General features: G+C 33.4%; 1 long non-coding RNA gene across 1 annotated transcript; it reads left to right on the top strand.

Annotated features, from left to right (window-relative positions):
• Positions 1-1,001: 1,001 nt before the first annotated feature.
• On the top strand, positions 1,002-9,504 carry LOC139509744 (uncharacterized). The gene is made up of 5 exons (XR_011661826.1): positions 1,002-1,096; positions 3,564-3,778; positions 5,127-5,214; positions 7,221-7,442; positions 9,373-9,504. It is a non-coding gene; the product is annotated as an uncharacterized lncRNA (long non-coding RNA).
• Positions 9,505-10,301: the final 797 nt, after the last annotated feature.

The raw sequence follows: 10,301 nt of genomic DNA, 5'->3' as shown, positions 1-10,301 counted from the left end.
GACATTCCGGTCAGACATGCAAACCCCGGCCACAAAAAAAAATACGCCCGTTTGTTTCATCATTATCATTTAATGCTAAATAATTTTGTTGGAAATTTTCGTTTTAATAGCAAAAAAGTGGACCAGACTTTTGTTTTCACGGATGAACCAGATACGAACAGAATTTTTTTTTAAGGCAAGAATCAGAGTCAATTTTTGTCTCTCTCAAATATCTCAGACTGCCTCCTCAAATCAAATGGTTCGTACCTGAAACTTTAAATCTTTCTAGAGCTTGTACTGACTTGGGATCATTATTCAACTTTGTTATTTAAAAATAGGCTGGGGCATTTGGGGTTAAACATGTTTTCGTAGGTAAATAATATTCGTGGAACTTTTTATTTTCATGAGAGTGTAATTATAGTCTATGAGTATTTACTATCATACTTTCTGTTAGGTGGAGTAGTGAAGTAGAAGTCAATGCGTTCTTGCTCAATCCTGTGTCGCTTTGAAGGTTTCCTAAAATTGTCGTCATGGCATCCTCAGCCTAGATCAGCCTAAGCAATGTGTCAATGATTACTCACGGTAATTTGAATTTCAAAATGACCGAGTGTCGTTTTTTTCAACGCACTGGTCAACTAATTAAAAACAACAATCATGATTTTCCAATTATTCAACTGGAATTTGAATTAAAATTGGGCGCGAACGTGAACGGCATGCGAACGGACCTTGGGTGCGAACGTGCGAGGTGCGAACGTGTAGGGTGCGAAAGTTTATTGGGCGCGAACGGATCTGATACCACCATAGCAAATCACTAAACTGGTCCGCCGATCTATCTCTAGCTACGAAACTAGGTCTAGGTAAAACTAAACGTTGTAATAGAAAAAATAAACAAAAACAGAACAGCAATTTGCCAAACAAGATGTTAAATTTCATTTAGAAATTAAGGTGCGAGCTTGTTATAGGCCGAGAATTTTTTAGGCCGAATTAACCGACTGCTAAAATAATATATGTGTGACGTCATTGTTTGAGTCTGTGATAATTTCGGGCATTCATTACTATTTAGCAATCAAAAAAACAAGGTTTATTGGTAATTTTTCAAATTAACAGCTCAATACAGGTAATTTCAATAATATTAACTACACGTTTAGCAATTATAGATTAACATTCAATCAAATACTGAGATATATAAACCCATTCAAATGCAAAAATCAGACAAGGAAATGTAAACCGCATGCATGTCTGAAAAATGGCGTCTCATAACGCGAACCAAGAAAGGAACACGACGAAAAGACATCCAGCCAAGACTTACTTCGTGTGCTTTAAAATGAAATCTATATTTTAATTTCTCTTCACTATCTGATGAAAGTCAAAACCAATAATGAAATAAGCACTATAGGGTCTGGGAGACATGAAAATAAACAGCACAAAACCGGTATAAAATTCTATTATTATTGGAGCAAGTTGGGACTGAAATTTTTGAATAGGAAAGTTGCAGGTCTTGTGTATGGCTGCTATGGCATCAATGGCCATTGAAAAGAGTCCAACCATTTGGAACAACTTAAAAGTTTTAAAGGTCCGGACTATTCAGCAAAGTGGCTTCTGAAATGAAGTTGCCAATTGGCCACCAGACATTAAAATTTAGTGCCAACTCAAAATTTCAGTCTCTGGGAAATAATTTCAGGTTGCCTACGTTTTTTGTCTAGCTAAAGTAGTTTTTGCCCTGTGTTTTTATGGTGCTACATAACCACATGATTTATTTAATTTTATTACATTGTACATGTTTTATGACAACCTCTATCAGAAGTCTGAAGCCCAGTCTAGTAAAATTCTATAGGACTTGTGCAGAAGCACTGGCGATTGCCCATCAATCAACATGAACACCTGACAATTTTTGCGAAATTGTAGCCAGTATTTTATTGAATCAATGAGAATGATGAGAACAAGTTTAAAAAACAAAATTGTCACCGACATTGTTTCATCTGTTTATTTACAAAATCGAGAATGGAGCTCGGACATGTATTTCAATAAACACAAGCTATAAATGACAATGGTTTTCTTTCTAACGGCACTTAATAGTCAAAGTTGTGACTGAGTGGGCTAAAATACGAAGACAGCTTACAAACGACCTACATTTACCTGATGTAATAAAGCGCTGACAAGATCGAACTTGAATCTAAAAGGTGCTTGGAAAACAATATAAATTTGTGTTACTGTCAAGCAATCAGACGATCTTTTTAAACCTGACTCGGATCAGCCAAAATTTCATCAATTTACGGTCCTCATGTCTTTGCCATTTCAGAAGGCTACATTGAGTTGAGGGCTGCTATTGTCTTGACACACATGACAATCACCATGACTCATGAGGGCAGATATTGTTAGGTGGTCTAATCCATTTAGAAATTGTTCTTACAAACAATGACTGTAATGTTTACATGTATATTGGTCAGATGTATTAGTTAGAAATTTGAAACACTGGCTGTTGTTCTTATTTAATAGTACAAATTTGTATACATAGCTGTTTAGCAAATGCCTGAAATCAGGCTACATGAAATATGTTGGACCGTCAGACAAATCCAGTGAATAATGGATCTGTGGTAAAATTTTGTTGAATTCAGGTCCGAATGTCCGGTGTTTTTTTTCATGGATTTTTCTAACATTCTAGTAATATTGCCAAATGATCTCAAATTCATTTTCATCTTTATTATCATCACAGCAATGTTTATTTTGTTCAACCCCTAGAAAATCGCCAACCAGTGATGTGTAAATCCGGGTAAAAACATATCTGTGACTGTCAAAAAACATATCTATGACTGTCAAAAACAACAATGGCTGCCATCATTGGCACAACGGGAAATGTAAATAAAACCGGATCTGATTCTGGGAACGTATGAGGATAATTCCGGGTTTGCCAATTAAATTCAATAAATGAATAAAAATCCAAGCAGATCACAAAAATCAGCTTTAAAATATAAACACTAGAATTGAAAACCAAAAGATATATAAAAAAGAAAGAAGAAACAGGAAATAATATTTTATACTTTATGTAAATTATGTTTAGTTCACAAACATTGTCAAAATCCAATAAAATTGGACATAACTCTTCACTGAAAATCATTCAAGCATTGAATTGTGCACAACTTTCATAACAATAAACCCTCTTGTTACATTGTACATCATTTTGTTTTTGTGCATTTTGGGGAGGAGTAGGGCACAACAAAGTCATATGTTTGTTGTTTTTTGTTGGATAATATACAATTAGATGTAAAAAAAATACCAGACCAATTTAAATGAAGATATTGTCAAGAAAATGAAAATTTGTACATAGGAAAATGTTTGCGACAGAAATATCGCCGGCAGACATATTTTGTGTCCAGATTAGATAAAAAAATCGCAAATTGCGACATTGATGAAGCACAGCGCAGTACATGATATAGCTTAAAAGAAATGTACTACTTTGCTGAAATATTGTGTAAATAGACACCTGGACCAACGAATAAAAAATGATTGATCCCATTAGGAAAAAGTTAACAAAACAATATTAAAAAGTAGTTTTTGAAGATTTACATATTTATGTTTCTTTGTAGGTAGCCCGATAAGATGGCTCACTTTGTATATCCTACTGGCCAACCCCAACCAACAGCTGCATAACCCAACTGTTCAGACTGCCTATGTAGCAGCTGCACCTCAGGCTGCTTATGCTGCAGCTGCTGCACCAAGGGCTGCAGGTGGATATGAAGGATATCAGACTACACCTGCTGCACCACAGTATGCATATACACGTACACAAGTTGCAGTTACTGTAAGTATTACAAGGTTATTTTTTGTAATATTACCAACTCCTATCTGAATTTTTTTTAAGACAATTACATGTAGATGCTACTTTTAACTACATTTACCATTTGTTACTAAACGTTTAAAATTAAAGAAACGGATGAAAAAGCACTGTGCAAACATGTATTGAACGAGCTATTTGCCATGGAAGGTTTTACTTTCCTTTCAACTAGCATGTATGCCACACAAATTTAAATGGCCAATGATTATACTAAAGGAAAATGGAAAAAAATAGGTTCTCTGGTTATTTCTTGTTTGCTGATTTTCCAGAACAATTTAAAGGTTTCTATTCAGATCAGGTCCTCCAATTCATAAATGCATGTATATGAATAGCCTCTGGTGATAGGTCTGGAAGCATGCTCGCCTTGAGAGTAGGAGGTCGTTGGTTCAAAAGATCTGCCAGGTAAAAAGAAAGAAAATTGGTATTTGCTGCTTCTCTTGCTAAGCTCATGGCATTTAGAAGTTAGAGCAAAGACTGGTCGTCTTGGAGTCAGAATAATGTGTCCAGGTAGGGTGACATGCATGCCAAGAGTACGATCTACTTCCACCTTGGCAGATCAAGCCAACCTTTGTGATAACCATGTTGTGCCATCTATCAGTTGATTAAAGTCACGCCCATTCCAATTGCATTATTCTTGACCAATTGGAGCATGTGAACTCTCTTCAGTGTGGAGGTGAAAACACAGAAGAGTCTAAAGTCTACAAACTTTGTGAAGCAGAAAACGAAAATTATTTGTTTACATTCCAAAATTTGTGTAAGAAACATACTTAGGAACTTCATTTAGGTGATTAAAAACATTTAAATTGTCACTAAATATTGTCGCATATTTGGTGTAAAGACTTGTTGTACAATCAGCATGTGGAAATTGTTTACCTTCATTTTCTACTTTAACGTGTGATCATGTTATAGGCAATTTTTGATTGAACTGCATCCAATGAAAATTATTACTTTGTGTCTCTGAAATACTATCTCAATCCTCCAAAGTTGGAGAGGAGGGAAGTGGGTCGTAACCCTTGGCTAGGGAAGATAGGCGACATGTCATCCTGTAGACTTTTACCTGACATATACTTGTTAGCCTATTAGAAAATCAGCTCAGTGTATGATAGACATCAGTCTAGTACAAACTAGAGAATATATCAATATTACATTATCATTTTCTCATCCAGACTATTCATTTAACTTGCCACTGGATGTTAAATAGCCATTGATCTCCATCACATACATGTATATAATTAGTAGAATGAAGGCATTATTGGGTTATTTTTGTTGAGAGGGGAGAGCAACACATTTTAATGATGTTTATTTCTATTGACAGCCTGCAGGAACATATGATCAGAAAGCATATTATCAACCAGCTCAAGCAACTGTATCATACAGTGGTGCTGAAACACATTATCAGCCAGGTAAGGAGAATGTTTCACAGGAAACTTTCTTTTTTCTGATTTCGTTTCATGTAAATAGAATGCAAAGATAATGTTAAGCAAACAAAGCAGATACAGATTTAAAAGAACAAAATGTCTATTAACTTTTATTTGAGTACAACAGTTTTGTGTACAGCTAAACTGGAAAGATACTGTTAAAACTAAAACTTACATAATTAAAAGACTGAAGGGAATGTTGTTTTTTGAATGGGTAAATACATTTAAGATAAACAGATATTTTGTACAGAGACTGGAGAAATATGGCCTTCTGTGAATGTGAAAAAAACATTAAAAATGGAAACAGATATTGTAGTGATTAGAAATCATACAATTATTCCACCTTGATAATATATATATATATATGTGTGTGTTTGTGTGTACAAAAGAGGGTATATTGTATATTAAATTAAAAGAGGGACGAAAGATACCAAAGGACAGTCAAACTCATAAATCTAAAACAAACTGACAACTCCATGGCTAAATATGAAAAAGACAAACAGAAAAACAATAGTACACACGACACAACATAGAAAACTAAAGAATAAACAACACGAACCCCACCAAAAACTAGGGGTGATCTCAGGTGCTCCGGAAGGGTAAGCAGATCCTGCTCCACATGTGGCACCCGTCGTGTTGCTTATGTGATTACAAATCCGGTAAATAGTCTAATTCGGTAGGTCATATTCATGAAAGGGAAGGGGATTGTAGTTACGACGTAAGGAACATATCCGATATCATTTGTGAAACGGTTATTCCATAACGGTCAACCAACTCGTGATGGCGTCCGTAAAATTTACGAAGGGATGATTTCAACTTCACTATTTGGAACTCTTGGTTTAATAGCTTCCTTGTGAGCAGCAAACCTCTATCAAGAAAATCATGATAGGAAATGCAAGCACGGGAATATCGTATCAATTGGGAGATATATACCCCGTATGCAGGTGCTGCTGGAATGTTGCTACTTAGAAATGGAAAGTTCACAATTGGAAAGCTGAAATCATCTCTTTTGTCGTAAAGTTTTGTTTTCAACCGACCCTCATTGTCAATTTCTAGATGTACTTACACAATGCACACACTAAATTTGTCATGAACAGCTAAAATGTATATTTCTTAGTCCACTTTTAAAGGACTTGAGTTCAGTACTAGCCATATTTGACCCAAAATATTAACCTTTTGTTTAAAGATAGTAAATATGTCAAGTTGATGACAAAAAACATGGAAAGTGAAATGTTTGTGCCAAGCTTAATGAAGCTTTACTGAATCATGTTAATAAAGCGTTAAAATTATGATTTTCATCAAAAATAAGGTCTGTGAAACAGCCTTAATATTCAAGTCATATTTATCTTTTGTCGATACATAAGCTCTGTTTTAAGTCAAATGCAATATCAAATGCCTGTAGGAAGATATTTTAACAAATTTCAAAGTCATTATTCAGCTGTGACTTATTGTTGTATTGCTTAGTTAATCTTAATATGAGACTTTGACAGAAAAACTTGCCAAATAAATACTGGGACCTTATCAAACCTACACCTTTCATTCAGGCTAATAAAATGAATGAACAATCAATTGAAGTCTTGTCAAAAGTGAAGTTAGAGTTGCCACTAAGCATGATAAAAGAAATCAATTGTTTAATACATCCTTATTTTACACAATCGTAAATATGACAGTTGTTTTTAGGAAATTTGAAACTCCTTATATGAAATAAACACTTTGCTAATTTTTTCAAATTAATAACTTAGGGAAATAATCAACTCATTAAAGATATTGGGAAATTCTGCTTATAGACCACACGGACCATAGCAAAATGGACAGCATGACTCCTAATCATGTCAATAAAAAAGAAATATGAATACTGACCTTTCTACCCTATTTTTGTTAATAAACCTTAAACAAACAAATAGTTTTTTGGGGCCTCATATTATTGATGCAAATAGTTTTTTGACACAAAAACTACAATAATATAAAATGTATTATTTTTTTATTATTAGTTCATGTTCAAGCAGCTGCCAAACCAGTATATTCAACAAATACAACAAATTATGCTACACCCAGAGTTGTAGCACAGCAAAAAGTGCAGGCACCAATCCAGGCTTCTAGTGCTGCCACCTATGTATATCCAACAGCTGTTACTACTCCTCAGGTGTCATCATACTCAACAACTTATGCTGGTAACACAAATGCTACAACTACAGTATCATATACAAGCAAGGGTAAGGACAACAGGAAAGCAGTTTTAGTATTGTTACATACATACATGGAACATTGCATACTTCACTTTCACACACATAAGCTCAAGTTGACACAAGAAGTAACAAATGTGAACTTTGTTTGTTGTTTATTTGTATATATACAAACAAAAATAAGCACTGTAGAATTTTTTGTAACTAGTATTTATTAACTTAGGCTGTTCCAGAAATAAATGTTTGTGTGTGGGATCAGCTGTTATTGGACAGTACTTGTGATTTACCCTGCCATTCATAAAATTGTTCATGCCACATAGGCATCTTATCAAAAATAATCAGTCCTTCAATTATTGATAGAATAACCTTCCAAACCCATTTATAAGATTAATTCTGGTATAGCCTTAAGTAAATGAACATTATAAACATTTAACTGATAAAAATAAGTACACAGGATGAAATCCGTGAAGTCTAGAATTAAAGAATTTGGTAATTGCTTATTCATTAAGATTACCAGTAGACCAGGTCTATTTGTTTACAGAATTTGACAATTATTTGTTAAAATTTGGAAAGCTGCTGGTACATGTATTTAGTCCAAAACTGTTTATTCTAGGCTTGTTTCACTTGTGATAAACATGATTTCATAAATAGTCCAGAATTTATTATACAAAAAAAATCATGGTAAATATTAACAGACTTGTAAAAAAATTCAATTGAATGTTCAAAATTATCTGACAGTTTCACAATCTTCATTTGTTTCAATGTAAGATACATGTATCATTCACTTTTTTTATAAATTATGAAATCATGTAGAGCTTCTGGATTTGTTTTTATATTAATCACACCACTTCATGTGCAGATATGTGTGATATTTGTTAGTTTAGAAGGACAATACTTTTGCAGTAGAACTGTTTGTTGAATTAATATCTTAGCCAAACTTGAAGATTACACTTGACAGAATTAATTTCAAACGATGTACACATTGTGTTCCATCAAACCGATTCGTTGCATTTTTTTAAGAAAGAATATGTAAAGTTTTATACTTAATGCTTCGAAAAAATTAATATAATTTTATCTTGCATTGGAAACCCTGATGTATTTTTTGTATGCTTACATCTTAAAAAACAAAAGACAATGCAATATTAAGAGAAGCGACAGAGATTCACTTCTTTTCATACAGGAAGTGAAATCTCGGTCTAGTAGATTTTGGGAGTGTTATAAATGAAGCACATTTATCTTTGTGTGTATATCAGTATATAGATTTTAGAAAAAAGAACACCTGATCAGTTTGGTGTAGCATTATGTCTTCGTTGATGGGTTGATGCATTGGATATTTACGGGAAGATGCTTTATCATTTGTACATATGTAGCTAATTGTTTTAGATAACCAAGCTTTGAATTGTTCTCAGATTTGTAAAATGTGAGAAAACATTGATTTGCATGAATTGAAGCAAATGTTTTTTACATTGGAATTGCTAATGTGACATGTGTGAAGCCATTGTAAAAATGTATGCTTTGAATTTCTTATTACAGAATTATCTGCTATGCTTGTTAGAATCAGTGAATTAAAGATTGAAATGTTATTAAAGGATAATTTGATAGATTACAGTAGAGACATTTAACTAGAAATCTGGCATATTTACAAGTAAACAAAACAAAAAAAAAACAAAAAATCAGTTAAATTAGGGTTTTTCACTCTAAACTATTTTGAAAAATAATGATGTTAAATTTTCAACTATATGCTTGATTCTTGATAAGTTAATGTATTAACATTTATGTATATGAATTACCATACCGAATTTGCTTGTATGTCAATTATATTTATTTATACTTTTAAAGTATTTCAAAAAAATGTTTTTGAGAATGCATTGATTCAGACAAGGTTAGCAATTTAGTTTATCACAGCTTGGTTAGGATATTTGTTTGGCTAACTTTCTAACCCTTGATGTTCACATTTCAGCCCCACAAGGCGTGTCCAACTATACCACCATAAAACAAACAGTACAACCAGTTGTCATAAAAGGTAGGTTATGACTATGTCTATTGGGTCATCAGACATTTGTCATATTTGGCATGTAAATTTGGGATCTTTTGGTTAAAGTTTTAAATGTGCATTGAAATGGTCCTAATTGTTGAATTCCATGAACATGGACTTTAACAATTATTATTGGAACGAAATACAGTAATGAGAAATATTTTTTGAAATAATTAAAAGGAGGTTAATTTGAAAGATTTTTTAATAGTGTAGCTAATATGCATACTATATAAGGCCAATTAAAATTAATTGATAGATTTTCATCCCCGCCCGCCCCACTGAAATCGTCCCCGCCCCGAATTTTTTTATTTTTAAAAAATTACGATTTCCGGATTTTTTTTCATGTCCGTTACCGGTAACCATCGATAGTTTCATTTCATTCAAAACTTCCTGTTTCAAACTTTGGTTTTGTATTTCTTCGAGTTATCTAACGAAAATGATTAAGTCGACATATATTCTGCTGCTCAATGATAACATCAATATCTACCGAAAATAGAGATTGATTACGAGAAGGGCATGAAATATTCGGGTTATGAGTAAAATGATGTGTCTAAAAACGCAAATCGCAGTATGTCACAAAAGATTAGAAAACTGTTCTTATTTTTATTTATTACAATGACTTTGTGTCAGGAAATTGGGCTGTGAATGATATCCAAAGCGCAAGAATCGTGGAACACACTGGTACAAAAGCATTACTGGCTTAAAGAAATTGACACAAGCACGAACTTGTTAGATTTATGACCGTATATTGAGCTAAACAGAAAGTCTACAAACATATGCATTTTATAGCAAGCCCTTAGTTTTACCTTAGATGGCTGTCGTTTTTTGTTGACAAACAGCAAACACCCTCTGTC

The sequence above is a fragment of the Mytilus edulis genome, unplaced genomic scaffold, assembly GCF_963676685.1.
Source record: "Mytilus edulis unplaced genomic scaffold, xbMytEdul2.2 SCAFFOLD_1974, whole genome shotgun sequence".
NCBI classification, from domain to species: Eukaryota; Metazoa; Mollusca; class Bivalvia; order Mytilida; family Mytilidae; genus Mytilus; species Mytilus edulis.
Note: the sequence above shows the minus strand (reverse complement) of the source record. Positions and strands in the feature narration are given on the sequence as shown.